The sequence below is a fragment of the Schistocerca americana genome, chromosome 6 (genome assembly GCF_021461395.2).
Source record: "Schistocerca americana isolate TAMUIC-IGC-003095 chromosome 6, iqSchAmer2.1, whole genome shotgun sequence".
Classification (NCBI taxonomy): Eukaryota; Metazoa; Arthropoda; class Insecta; order Orthoptera; family Acrididae; genus Schistocerca; species Schistocerca americana.
The window spans coordinates 430,026,653-430,042,170 of NC_060124.1; the positions used below are offsets into that span (position 1 = coordinate 430,026,653).

At 42.2% G+C, this 15,518-nt stretch overlaps 1 protein-coding gene across 3 annotated transcripts in view; it reads right to left on the minus strand.

The window, feature by feature from the left end:
• The window catches only part of LOC124619745 (ankyrin repeat and IBR domain-containing protein 1-like), a 527,110-nt gene extending 515,014 nt beyond the window's left edge, over window positions 1-12,096 (minus strand). For 2 of the 3 annotated variants that reach the window (XM_047146322.1, XM_047146321.1), the window contains exon 1: window positions 11,931-12,096. The gene's annotated coding sequence lies outside the window, so the exon portion shown is untranslated. The remainder of the gene's footprint in view (window positions 1-11,930) is intronic. The other variant, XM_047146323.1, reaches the window with a different exon arrangement.
• Between the last annotated feature and the right edge of the window lie 3,422 nt (window positions 12,097-15,518).

Below are 15,518 nucleotides of genomic sequence, written 5' to 3' on the forward strand. Positions count from 1 at the left end.
GGGGTTTGAAAAAGTTTTCAATATTTACACGATTGTTTTGGTTTGTGCTAATTTTCATAGTTAAAATAAGTAAGCTGAACAAATTTTATCCCGCTGTATTATTCCGTGGGTTTCAGTGGATCATCTGTGTCCTGACATTTTACTGTCAGCTTGGACCACCAATTCTCACGTGAAGTTTTCGTAGAGCGTAATTAGTCATCGGACGAAATAAGTGGATATTTATCAGGAAACGTAGCTGTAAAGTGCTAGACTACGACTCTAAAGTTCTCCGATTCCCAGTAGGTCTTAGGATTTTTATGTCACTTATCACTTCTTCCGCCTCAGCCAATGTTTGTTTATGTGGAAAATGTGGCGTGTCCTACGGTTAGGAGTCCACATTCTGTTGTAGCAGTCAGTTAGATGGTCGGAGGACGGCAAGGGGACTACACCACCTTCCATTAGCCATATGTTCAAAGTACCCTTCTGTTTTTTTACACCTTTAACCTTCTTTATGGAATTCCAGGCGGATGAAATCATGACAAGATACGAGGAGTTACAGAGATAGGCTCTTGGCAGCCAACTACTGCATTAGGACAAGAAGCAGAGTCGTCCAACTTTCAAATTGTTGCCTAAGGCTATGTCTCCATATATGCAATAGTTTGTGACCACGGTAATACAGTGTGGACAGCCTACACAATACATGGATAAAACTTCATCTTTGAATGTTTTTAGCTTCTCGAAGTTTGGGGTGAGACTACTGGTCATCAACCGCATTGCCCCAATCAGATGAACATCACTAAGACTATTCCTGAGCTTTCAGTGCGATGATTTCATTGTTGAAAAAAGCACTTTCACAAAAGTTTGTGGTCCCTAAACTCTGCGGATTTGAGCAGCAACTCGAAACAACTGCGTGAACTGTTCTCGAGGGAACTTTTTGTGAAACATTATAACAGTTTCTGCAATGCGAAACCGCTCGCTGAGCACAAGACTACGCTGCAAGTCGATGAGCTCCAGTTGAATTTCAGGAGGTCACTTTCAACGTCCACTGGAAAAGAAGTTGCGAAAGATACTGAAATCAAGTTCGAATGGATCACTACCAAAACTTTCTAAGAATCTGTGTAGTACCTTAATATATTCATCAAAATGTTTTTAAGGTCAGTTAGAAATAGAAGATCTAATATTCAGTGGGGCTCTTCAACCCTTTTGCTGCCATTCATTTTATGCTATGTCTTTACACAAGTTAAAGAAATGATCTACACCACCAACTCGATTCAACCAGTGTACTTCACAAAAAAACACCACATGCCGTAATAACATTTTAGCTCCGTCAGGAAATATTTGAAGCCGATGTCCCAAACCGTGCGATGTTTATTGGCTTGGTTCAAATGGCTCTGAGCACTATGGGACTTAACTTCTAAGGTCATCAGTGCCCTAGAACTTAGAACTACGTAAACCTAACTAACCTAAGGACATCACAAACATCCATGCCCGAGGCAGGATTCGAACCTGCGACCGTAGCGATCGTGCGGTTCCAGACTGTAGCGCCTAGAACCGGCGATGTTTATTAACGGTTTTTACAACAACCTCCATGACGCCAATTATTTTGGCACATTTTGTTAGCACATTAACGCAATGTATGCTGCAATGTTATTTCCTCCTAGACACCAACTTCTCTGGCCTTTTTCCTAACCAAAACAACGCACTGCAAGAGAGACGCAGAGGGCTGGTTTGTGTTTCGATAACAAAGTAACCGTCTTTCCACTGTGGGCTGAAGCGTAGGGATTATCGGTTTTCTTTTTGAGGATCTTAACTCACTAATTTTGTGCTTGGTCCGCCTCGTTAGCTGCGGGGTCAGCACAGTAGATTGCTAACCGAAGTGGACCATGATCGATTCCCGGCCGGGTCGAGGACTGTAGTCCTTACATTCGTATCGCCACACCTAACACAAAAGTCGTCTCAAACACATTGTCATATCGTCTTTGCACTGTTGAGATGGCTGTACGGGCACGAACAGAAAGCCAATTAATTGAAATTAAAAATAAAAATGTCCTCCCACGAACTCTAAATAGACTTAGACACCGACAACACTAATAACGGGAAGTAAACAGCCCCGCCTTGTCCTCTTGCTGCGTATGCCGGACGTACGGTGTTAACAGAGGGGAGGAGGGGGGACTGCAGACCTGACAGCGCCCGCTGGCAAGCCCATCCCTGAGATGGATTTTCTGTCTCCCAGGTCGAATTTTTTGAACATTTCCTTACAACAATTGACAGGAGCCAGTTTTTGAGCGTGAGTCAAATTGTGCGAGATCCAAAGCGATCTTTTTCACAACTAAACGTGATGCAACAGCGAATGTTGTACACTCTTAGGTACAAAAAAAATGGTTCAAATGGCTCTGAGCACTATGGGACTTATCTTCTGAGGTCATCAGTACCCTAGAACTTAGAACTACTTAAACCTAACTAACCTAAGGACATCACACACATCCATGCCCGAGGCAGGATTCGAACCTGCGACCGTAACGGTAGCGCGGTTCCAGACTGTAGCGCCTAGAACCGCTCGGCCACACCGGCCGGTCTTACGTTCAAATCTCCATTTCACGCTTAAGTTGAAACTTCATTATTTAAATGAGTGTGTCTGTATTTAAATTGCTGAATGTCTGAGACCCACAATATCCTAGAGCGACGCAGTCTGAGTGCTCAAAAAAAGGATAACTTGACTTCAAATAATTAATTCAAAAGAATGGCCCTGACTAAAAAGAAATCCTAGCAATAACCTATACGTTTCATTAAGCACTTACCTCAGAAAGATCTTCATTACGCGAACTACTGCCAGCTAAATAAAAGATTCTAACTACTAAAGCCACTAACTACTAATAGGCATGTCGTTAGCAAAGGAAAGATTTTGTTGCAAATCAAATAATGTATTTTTTACCTTAATAGTGTGACATCCAGCTCAAACACGAATATAAATCGTCATTGACATCCAGTACAAAGATATATAATCATGAATAACATGCCATCACCAAGTCGAACATGTACAGATCGTTAGCCTACGCTAACACTTCAGATCTCTACCCTCCATCAATGCTGACTTCTCACATCTAACATCCATCACTGCCGGCTGTTCACCTCCAACTGCCCAACAGTACTTCCATCACTGCTGGCGACTAACTTCCAACTGTCCAGCACTACTGGTGATTAACTTCCAACAACGTGTCCCGCCAGCCACAGAGTTTCTAACAAAAAAAAAAAGCGCAGTCATAGATCCAATGCAAAGCGCTACACAGCGCTGCTAACACACAAGCAGCCCACTTACAAAATAGCATAGAGATCTTATTCAACCTTCGATGCACATAGCATCGATGTTTCTACAACAGCTACAGATTTTGGTATATCTTCACGAAATTCAACACGGACGGATGTATGACGACGAAACTGTGAATACTAAATGTACACAGTTTGCTCTGAAGCTGGCTGATTACCATAAGTACAACTAATCGATGGAGGCCATGTTGTCGAGTTAGGTCTTTATTAAAATCGTGAAAAAATCATTCAACGAGAACCTTTCAAGTAGCATTTTCATTTTATAACCACATTGTTTCTGTTAAACAGTCACTGAATACAAATTTCTAGATCACTTTTTTGGTTGCGAGTGTTAAGACAATGACAGTGTCAGTTCTCAATAGCGCCATGTAGTGGTCCTTTGTGAAAACATAAAGGAGAGTTCGCAGTAAGAGCAAAAATGAAATATTCGACATGCCGTTACAGAGTTCAAAAAGAGCTAACAAACTGGAATGGACAGAGTTTGATCGCTGAGATTTTGTGTTAAGAGAGTACCAAGAACAATGTATGTTATATCATGCAATGTGTTTCACTGCGTAAGATGTACTGCATTCGCGATTGTGGTCCTTGACATGGGGCCTACGTTTGTGATTAAGAAGAGGACCTTAAGATCTCGAATATTCAGTTTGGGATAAGACTTCCCAGGTTAGTAGTAAAATCTGTAAAGCGCACAAGTCAGAAAGATCCGAGAAAAAACGCTGTGAAGATTTACGCGCAGCATAAGTATCGTTCAGTTTGGACACTACGGCAGGACAGCCAAGTGGTTGCGTCTGTAGCCGACTCCCTTGCCCAGTGGGTGATCCAGGTTCAATCCTATGTTTGGATAAATCTTTGTTTTATTTCTTTTAATTATTTTAAATAAAATTGATGACCTAAAATATTATCTGTTAAATCATACAGTATTTTTATTTATTTATGAAATGACTATTACAGCTAATTAAGGTAAAATATGAATTACAAATAATATTTTCCTTTTAAAATGTTGAATAACTTCAAATGCATTTTAATGAAGGCAAATCAATGCATTAATTATCACTGTAAGAAAATTTTGGGTAGGTTCTTATTTAAACAAAGAATTTTTAAAATATCTTTTTTATTTGTCAATTTCGTAGTTTTCATGTAGGGTGAGAAGTGTCATATAAACACTGAAAATAAAAAATACTTTGTATCTTGCACAGTTTATGACGGAAATTTGTTTACACAAACAATCTTTTCTGAAAAGATGCTGGAAAATATACTCCATTAACATGAATGAAAACGCCTCTTTCAACTGAAAGCCTGGGAGTGTAACAGGCATAGAGTATCATTTCGTTAAAAATTGGTGATGGCACTTGATTGTGCGTTATTGACTGTATTTTTATACAATGTTAACGGGGATTTATTCCTCTATTATTTTCAATCAGAGAAATGCAGTTTTGTATGCGCTTAATTATATTTCTTTACCTGTCTGTAAAAATAGAATCGCAAGGTTGAACAAAGGAAGTACATTTTGGAGGAATCACTTTAATTGCAAATGTCGGTGATTTCTCGTCATCCTGAAAGACTTCGTCATATAATTCAGGCGTTGCTTGTCCATTCCAATCTCTGCAAAAGTCAAGAATGCACCTGGACGTTAGTTCGAGTTTCTAGATGAATACGGGTGGCTACAACTGTACATATCGTACTGTAGCAGGTAAAGACCTTTCGTCAGTTAGTTCCTTGACGGTCTTGGCACTTCCTGACCGTCTGCCTATTTGTATGTACAATACGGCAACAGCTACACTCCACACTTCCACGCAGAAGCCCTTTCCTCAAATTTACAACGAATACTTTTAATCACCCCCATTTTGTACTGTCGTCTGATTTGTAATAACATTTTAATGACGATAGTAACAGTCAGTTTGATAAGTAAAATAAAATTGTGTATGATTTAATTGATAATATGTTAAATCATTAACTTTATTTTGTTATAACTTTTAAAAAAAATAAAAAGTTACTAAGGTAGGATCGAAACTAGATCGCCTGGTTAGCAGGCTTTACAGATTTTATGGGTGGACTACTGATCTGCGAAGTCCGCTCCCGAAGTAAGCCGCATTTTCTGGTCTTTGGACAACAGTTTTTTTGGAAATGGTGCGTGAGTTACTGGAGGATGTGGTAGTAACCTTTAAAAACAGTTTACAACAGTAGCAGGAGGGAAATACCCTCCCCCTCTACCTCCAATCAGCTGTATGCGCTCTCTGATGTCCATGTTAAGGATCACATACTCGCTAATTTTCGTTAACATGGAATCTGTAACTTTTGGCGCACTATCTATCATCTTCGAGACTATGAAGCGCCTAGTGTACGACACGCTGATCAACGCTCCAGAAGAGTATTGTCAAATGATCGTGGTCAGCCTGTCCTACAGGCATTTACTTGCAGAGTCAATTGAACACTAGTGCATAATTAGGGCAAATTTTACGGCATGAAAGCCATTTATTAAAATGTCTTTCATATTTATCACCACACGACTTGCAAGTCACCATCATGGCTCGAAGACTGTCTACTGTTTTGGTCAGCTGGGAACTCACATCTTCTTTTCAGCTGGGAACTCACATCTTCTTTATTGGGCTTCCTTTCACGCTTTCTGGCGCTGCAGTCTGGAACCGCGAGACCGCTACGGTCGCAGGTTCGAATCCTGCCTCGGGCATGGATGTGTGTGATGTCCTTAGGTTAGTTAGGTTTAACTAGTTCTAAGTTCTAGGGGACTAATGACCTCAGTAGTTGAGTCCCATAGTGCTCAGAGCCATTTGAACCATTTGAGCCTTTCACGCTGCCGCTGACACGGTACGCTGTTTCTTCGGGTTATGGTGAGGGCGTTGCTTGCTAGCGTAGCATTATCGTAATTCTATCTTACATGGTTTTCCTGTTTTGGTGGTGTGTTCGCATTGCAAGTGATGTTAGATTTCTTTGCACCGACACAGTATTTGTCCATGTACAAGGATCCATATCGGGTTTTCATTAAGACATCCTTAGTTTCAGGTCGTTTCTTACTTTCCCACTCATTTCATAATATCTACATACATACTCCGCAAGCTACCGCGCGGTGCGTGGTGGAGGTTATACTGTACAACTACTAGTCATTTCCTTTCCTCGCATATAGATCGAGGATAAAACGATTGTTTATATGTCTCCATATCAAGCCTAATTTCTCGTATTTTATCTTCGTGTTCCTTACGCGGAATGTACATTGGCGCAGTGGAAACGTCCTGCAGTCAACTTCAAAATATCGGTTCTCTAAATATTCTCAATAGCGTTTCGCGAAAAGAACGTCGTCTTTCTTCCACGGATTCCCATTTGAGTTCACGAAGTATATCCGCAACACTGCCGGTAACAAATCTAGCAACTCACCTCTGAATTGCTTCGATGTTTGTCTTTAATCTGTCCTGGCGTTGATCCCAAATAGTCGAGCAGTACTCAAAATGCGTTGCACTTGCGTCCTACATGCAGTCTCCTTTAGAGATGACCATACTCTCCTAAAATTCTGCCAATAAACCGAAGTCGACCATTCTATGACTATCAAGCAGCACATTACTAACGCTGTATTCGAACATTAACTTTTTTTTTTTTTTTCGTCCGCATTAACTTTCATTTTTCTACATTTAAGCTTGCTGCCATTCACCACACCAAGTAGGAATTTTGTCTAAGTCATCTTATATCCTTCTACAGTCACGCCACAGAATCGTCGGCAAACAGTCGCAGAATGATGACCACCCTCTCCGCCGGATCATATATATACAGGGTGATTCAAAAAGAATACCACAACTTTAGGAATTTAAAACTCTGCAACGACAAAAGGCAGAGCTAAGCACTATCTGTCGGCGAATTAAGGGAGCTATAAAGTTTCATTTAGTTGTACATTTGTTCGCTTGAGGCGCTGTTGACTAGGCGTCAGCGTCAGTTGATGCTAAGATGGCGACTGCTCAACAGAAAGCTTTTTATGTTATTGAGTACGGCAGAAGTGAATCGACGACAGTTGTTCAGCGTGCATTTCGAACGAAGTATGGTGTTAAACCTCCTGATAGGTGGTGTATTAAACGTTGGTACAAACAGTTTACAGAGAATGGGTGTTTGTGCAAAGGGAAGAGTTCTGGACGGCCGAGAACGAGTGATGAAAATGTAGCACGCATCCAGCAAGCATTTGTTCGCAGCCCAGGAAAATCGACTCGCAGAGCTAGCAGAGAGCTGCAAATTCCACAATCAACTGTATGGAGAGTCCTACGAAAAAGGTTAGTTATGAAACCTGAACGTCAACTACCCGAGGCGATGGATCGGCCGCCAGGCAGCCCGTGACAGAGCACTTCATCACTGGCCTCCAAGAAGCCCTGATCTTACCCCCTGCGATTTTTTCTTATGGGGGTATGTTAAGGATATGGTGCTTCGGCCACCTCTCCCAGCCACCATTGATGATTTGAAATGAGAAATAACAGCAGCTATCCAAACTGTTACGCCTGATATGCTACAGAGAGTGTGGAACGAGTTGGAGTATCGGGTTGATATTGCTCGTGTGTCTGGAGGGGGCCATGTTGAACATCTCTGAACTTGTTTTTGAGTTAAAAAAACCTTTTTAAATACTCTTTGTAATGATGTATAACAGAAGGTTATATTATGTTTCTTTCATTAAATACACATTTTTAAAGTTGTGGTATTCTTTTTGAATCACCCTGTATATATAACAGCGGTCCTATCACACTTCCCTGGGGCAATTTTGAAAACACCCTTGTCTCTGATGAACACTCGCCGTCGAGGACAACGTACTGTGTTCAGTTACTTCTTAAGAAGCCACTTACATATCTGGAACCTATTTCGTATGCTCGTACCTTCGTTAAGTCTGGAATGGAGCATCGTCTCAAATGCTTTTCGAAAACGTAGAAATATTGAATCTACCTGTTGCCCTTCATCCATAGCTCGTAGGATGTCATGTGAGAAAAACACAAGCTGAACTTCGCTCGAGCGATCCTTTCTAAAATTGCGCTCGTTCGTGGACAGAAGCTTTTTCGTCTCAAGGAAATTTATCATGAATACGTGAGTTACGTTTCTGTTATTTTTGAGAACATGTCGTAATGTACTTTCAAATGGTATGAATGGGGACATACTTATGTATCTTTTCTTGTGAACTGTCATGCTTATTCCTTAGTTTCAATTCTGTCCTTCACTATTTCTCTTCCGTAAATATTTCTGAATCTTACGAGGTTCATGCTCAAACTATATGTGCTTTTTAACACGCTTTTATTACCTCGCTTTTTTTGTCGTTTGTGTGTTCGGTACAATTATTGCAATTGACTTCAAACTAGCTTCCCGATGAACTAGAGACTTGAAACTTTCAACATAGCTCAGAACTTGACGACGATGCAATATTGCTCCGCTTTCGTGTCTAGTATGTGGTGGAGGGTATTTTGTTTTTCTGCCTCTTTGTTCGGTACAAATTTTACAACTGATTCTAAACTAACTTCCCCATGACCAACAGATTTGGAATTTTCACCATAGCTCAGAACTGGACAACAATGCAATACGGATTCCCTTTCTTGTCTGGTGTGTGGCGAAGGGTACTTTCTGTACCATCTCTGTTTCTCAATGTTATTTTCCAGTCGACAATGTTTCACGGTAATAACGATTGCTGGTAAGCACCTGTATGAACTCGAATGTCTCTAATTATTAAATTCACAGTTTTTTCGCGAGATATACGTAGGAGGAAGCAATATATGTCGACTCAGGTGAAGACAGACTGAAATACACCTGTAATTTACCACATTTCCCTGTTGTAATATTATCGAAGAAGAGGAAATAGATTTAAAAACAAACAAGCCAATAAAGTAGAAAATATTAATTTAAATAAAAATCATTTTAATAACATGTTAAAATATTGTAAAATAATTTGCCTTAGACGCACACAAATTCCAAATTTCGCACATACATTCACGAAATTTTGTACTTGTGAATTTTTTAATAGCTATGACAGTACTTGTAAAATTTAAAACGAAAGAGGTGGGGTGATGCAATAGATAATTTTAAGGATTGTAGAGAGAATCAATTGCCAAGGAAACTCACATAACAGTTCTTATCATTTGCAGTGCTATAAAACTGTTAGTGACTTAGGTGAACTATTGATGCATTAATTAGCTGTTGCATGTGCACCGCTCTTTTAGTTTTAAATTTTTCAAGTGTTGTCATAGTTATTAAAAATTCACAGGCACAGATTTTCAGAACTATGTGTATGGGGTTAGGGGTCTGTATGGGTATAGGAGAAGTTATTTTGTACTTCTTTGTCCGTTGTAAAAACGTGTTACGTTAGAATGCTGCGGTTCATGAATAATGCAAGCCTATTGAAAAGTAATCTGTCTTCCATAGAACTGATATAACGAGAAGCTGCTTTCAACAAATACGATATCGTTCTCCTATGCACGCGATTTACAGCAAATTCAAGATAGGTTTGAGCTGCTGACAACTTAGAGACACGTGCTAAATTCTGAAGACTTCAGTATTTGGTTACTTCGTGATTTATGCTTTGCATCATCAGATGTTAGGCAATATAAGGCGCATTTTACATTTTCATAGCACGCATTTTCTCTATAAGAGAAGTGGCAACCCCGCTTATAGCTTGACCAACCGCACTTGCAGTTTGCGCTCCAATACGTGAATATATTTCTTATAATTTTCCACTACTTCACTACATTTTAGAGGTCCTTTCATAAATTTCGTTGTGCTGTTAGTCTGCTTACTACATAATATCTCACCAACATAAGTCAGATCACATTATTGTCTATTCATACGTAGAAGTTTTGCGAAACAGACCACTGGAAAGATCTACAGTAAAATATCTAGGAGTAACTATCCAGAGCGACCTTCAGTGGAATGACCACATAAAACAAATAGTGGGAAAAGCAGATGCCAGACTCAGATTCATAGCAAGAATCTTAAGGAAATGTCACTCATCCACGAAGGAAGTAGCTTATAAGGCGCTTGTTCGATCGATTCTTGAGTATTGTTCATCTATGTGGGATCCCTACCAGGTAGGGCTGATACAAGAGATAGAGAAGCTCCAACGAATAGCGGCGCGTTTCGTCAAGGGATCGTTTAGCCGGTGCGAGAGCGTTACGGAGATGCTCAACTAACTTCATTGGCAGGCGTTAAAAGAGAAACGTTGTGCATCACGGAGAGATTTACTATTGATAGTTCGAGAGAACACTTTCCGGGAAGAGTCGGACAACATATGAGTTCCCCCCCCCCCCCCCCCCCCCCCCTTCTCCATACGTCTCGCATAATGACCGCGAGGACAAAATGCGAGAGAAATTAGAGCCAATACAGAGTCTTACCAACGTTCTTCCCATGCGCTATTCGGGAGTGGAACAGTGTTGGAGGGATCAGTTAGTCGTACCCTCCGTCACACGTCGTTAGATGGCTTAAGGAGTATGATGTAGCTGTAGATGTATATTTTCAGGACATTAATACTGGAATCATTAATGTCGTTCAGTCAGGTTGAAGTCAAAAAAAGGTAGAGAGGTGGTTTTCAAGGATCACTAAACAGCATACTGATACTGCATAAGTAAACGGTTTTATGATTACCTTTACATCACGTGATCGTGATTCCGCCAGAGATTTTTATATGTCCATCGTTTTGAGGAGGTCTTTCGAACGACGGCCTTTTACTATTGTGAGAAAATGAAACGCCTACAACCGCCCTCACGATTTTATTTATTTTGTTGCAACCAGTTTCGGGGCTTCGATGCGCGATCTTCAGGCTGCAGTTGATACGGAGGGGGCTGACACGATCCCTATATATATCTCACCAGTCGATAGTTAGAGCGCTGACACCAACGATTTCAGAGAGTCTGTGTGACTAGTTATCCTGTCCACTGATGATATATATATATATGGATGGTGTCAACCCCTTCCGCATTAACTACAGCTTGAAGATGGCGCATTGAAGCGCCGAAACTGTTTGCAACAAAACAAATAAAATCACTAGGACGGCTGTAGGCGTTTCATTTTCTCACAAGATATTTTTATCGTTTATCAGTACTCAAATGAAGCATGAGCTTTTTCTTTTTTAACTCAATGCCCCCCCCCCCTCCCCCCATGAACCATGGACCTTGCCGTTGATAGGGAGGCTTGCGTGCCTCAGCGATACAGATAGCCGTACCGTAGGTGCAACCACAATGGCGGGGTATCCGTTGAGAGGCCAGACAAACGTGTGGTTCCTGAAGAGGGGCAGCAGCCTTTTCAGTAGTTTCAGGGGCAACAGTCTGGATGATTGACTGAACTGTCCTTGTAACACTAACCAAAACGGCCTTGCTGTGCTGGTACTGCGAACGGGTGAAAGCAAGGGGAAACTACAGCCGTAATTTTTCCTGAAGGCATGCAGCTTCACTGTATGGTTAGATAGAGTAGCATGGAGAGCTGCATCAAACCAGTCTTAGGACTGAAGACCACAACAACAACAACAACTCAGTGACGAGAACTGCTCAGCAACACAACCAGTGTAGATAAGCCACAGTTAGTAGTTTAAAGTGTGGAGAGTCGCTTCTAGCCCCAGTCAATAAAACGTAAAAATGACGTATAGTAAATGGAAGAAGGAATGCATGGGTACATACCTGTGACGAAGTACTATTTCGCAATCTCCAGTTTATAACAAATGCGAAACGCTAGGCCTTATTGCACGCGAACCATGAGGTAGAAGGAAAAGAAAATGTCGAATTCACTTTTGCGCACGTTTCATTGAAGAAGCGGCAGCGTCTCGGGTGATTCACCTGCACTAGAGCAGAGCTCGCGAACTGCGCCTTACTGGCGCCTCGTCAGCTGTTCGAGAGACCCGCGTGTCACCTAATCGCCTGCCCTCTGCGCCTATCTGGGAGGGTCGTCGCTCTCTGCTCCCTGATTTGCATGCTGCGCTGCGCGTGGAACTGCTTCTGCGGTGTAGCTGACTCCTTTCTTCTAATAGGGACCCTCGGAAAACATAACTCATAAAAATAGTTGGACATGGAAGCACAAGGTAAATAACGATAGCCGGCCGGGGTAGCCGAGCGGTTCTAGGCGCTCCAGTCTGGAACCGCGCGACCGCTACGATCGCAGGTTCGAATCCTGCTTTCGGGCATGGATGTGTGTGATGTTCTTAGGTTATTTAGGTTTAAGTAGTTCTAAGTTCTAGGGGACTGATGACCTCAGAAGTTAAGTCCCATAGTGCTCAGAGCCATTTTTGAAATAACGATACTGTTTGACTATTTAAAGGTCACCAAAAAAATCAAACCCGCTTCCAGCCATCCTGATTTAGGTTTTCCATGATATCCCTAATTCTCTTCGGACAAATCCAGAAATGCTTCCTTTGAAAGGGCATTGCCGACTTTCTTCCCCAACCGTCCCTCACCGGATGGGACCGATGACCTTCCTGTCTGGTCCCTTCTCCCGAACCAACCAACCACCAAAAAACAAGACTCAATAACAGTGTGCTGGCCGGAGTGGCCGAGCGGTTCTAGGCGCTACAATCTGAAACCGCGCGACCGCTACGTTCACAGGTGAGAATCCTGCCTCGGGCGTGGATGTGTGTGATGTCCTTAGGTTAGTTAGGTTTAAGTAGTTCTAAGTTCTAGGAGACTGATGACCTCAGAAGTTAAGTCCCATAGTGCTCAGAGCCACTTGAACCACAATAACAGTGTGACTCTTTTTTTCCTGCCTTGCAAGACGGTAGAGTTTATGAACAATTGCAGCTGACATTTACTAAACATCCTGACAGATTAAAACCGTGAGCCGGACCGAGATTCGAACTGGGAACTTTTCCTCTCGCGGACGACTACTCTACCGCCTGAGTTACACAAGTACGCGTCCTCATGGCTTCACTTCCGCTCAAGTGTACAAAATGTTTTGGCTCGACATTGTAGGTGGACTCAGAAGCACTATGCTGCAACCTGTTCTGTCTCGCAATGGAAAAGTGACCAAAACAGGAATCGATTACACTCTGACTTTTCTTTATCTTATGAAACGAGTGACAGCTGTGAACGATAGAAAGTGAATGAAATAAGAAATGTCTAAGCCTCTGTAGGAGCCCTGACCTGTCTTATATTACAGATAAATTCTTGCAAGGAAGTAAAAACAGCAACCATCCACTGTTAACAATACTATTTATTAAGAACAAATACCGCCATTACCAGTTTGAAACCGATAGGATCATGGTCAGGTGGCTACTGATGTTTAACACTGCATTTAAGGTATGGTGTCAAGCAATTTTGGCTGTGTCGAAAGTTACTTGGGTGGCGATCTTATATTTGATGTAGGGAACCACCGCTCCAAATAATCAACCACATCGAAAAACTAAAATTTGACACAACTTGACTAAAAGAGGGGAAATTCATAGGACATATCTGAGGCATCAATTTCGTGACGGAGGGAGGAGGGGGATGGGTAAACATTATATATTATACATTATACAACGGATGTCCTCCCAAATAGGAGTTCGCTGTCTTACTACTACAGCCCCTTTCTCGGTTTCGATGCTGTGCCTACCTGATGAGGATACGACACGTTGTAGCAGCATTCTGCGATAAATTTTGTAAGCAGCATCGTCCTGTGCACAGTTTCTTTAACAAATGCACTGCTCTTCCCCAACAAATCTAAGCTTTCCTGCACCAGTCTATCTTCCCTACTGTTAATATCACACGTTCCTGCACTTTCATATTGCTTCGTATCATCACCGCTAATCATTTAAATGAATTGGCTCCAGACGTTTACCCTAATCTTGTAATCGGATGCTATCGGGTTATTTGTGTTTGGTGCAGGAATTACGAGGGCAGTTCAATAAGTAATGCAACACATTTTTTTCTCGGTCAATTTTGGTTGAAAAAACCGGAAATTTCTTGTGAAATATTTTCAAACATTCCCGCTTCGTCTCGTATAGTTTCATTGACTTCCGACAGGTGGCAGCGCTGTACGGAGCTGTTAAAATGGCGTCTGTAACGGATGTGCGTAGCAAACAACGGGCAGTGATCGAGTTTCTTTTGGCGGAAAACCAGGGCATCTCAGATATTCATAGGCGCTTGCAGAATGTCTACGGTGATCTGGCAGTGGACAAAAGCACGGTGAGTCGTTGGGCAAAGCGTGTGTCATCATCGCCGCAAGGTCAAGCAAGACTGTCTGATCTCCCGCGTGCGGGCCGGCCGTGCACAGCTGTGACTCCTGCAATGGCGGAGCGTGCGAACACACTCGTTCGAGATGATCGACGGATCACCATCAAACAACTCAGTGCTCAACTTGACAACTCTGTTGGTAGTGCTGTCACAATTGTTCACCAGTTGGGATATTCAAAGGTTTGTTCCCGCTGGGTCCCTCGTTGTCTAACCGAACACCATAAAGAGCAAAGGAGAACCATCTGTGCGGAATTGCTTGCTCGTCATGTGGCTGAGGGTGACAATTTCTTGTCAAAGATTGTTACAGGCGATGAAACATGGGTTCATCACTTCGAACCTGAAACAAAACGGCAATCAATGGAGTGGCGCCACACCCACTCCCCTACCAAGAAAAAGTTTAAAGCCATACCCTCAGCCGGTAAAGTCATGGTTACAGTCTTCTGGGACGCTGAAGGGGTTATTCTGTTCGATGTCCTTCCCCATGGTCAAACGATGAACTCTGAAGTGTATTGTGCTACTCTTCAGAAATTGAAGAAACGACTTCAGCGTGTTCGTAGGCACAAAAATCTGAACGAACTTCTCCTTCTTCATGACAACGCAAGACCTCACACAAGTCTTCGCACCCGAGAGGAGCTTACAAAACTTCAGTGGACTGTTCTTCCTCATGCACCCTACAGCCCCGATCTCGCACCGTCGGATTTCCATATGTTTGGCCCAATGAAGGACGCAATCCGTGGGAGGCACTACGCGGATGATGAAGACGTTATTGATGCACTACGACGTTGGCTCCGACATCGACCAGTGGAATGGTACCGTGCAGGCATACAGGCCCCCATTTCAAGGTGGCGTAAGGCCGTAGCATTGAATGGAGATTACGTTGAAAAATAGTGTTGTGTAGCTAAAAGATTGGGGAATAACCTGGTGTATTTCAATGCTGAATAAAACAACCCCTGTTTCAGAAAAAAAAATGTGTTGCATTACTTATTGAACTGCCCTCGTACCTTTCAGAAAAGCTACGATTCAGTACAATAAGCGGAAACCAATGTACACGTGTTCCACCGCCAT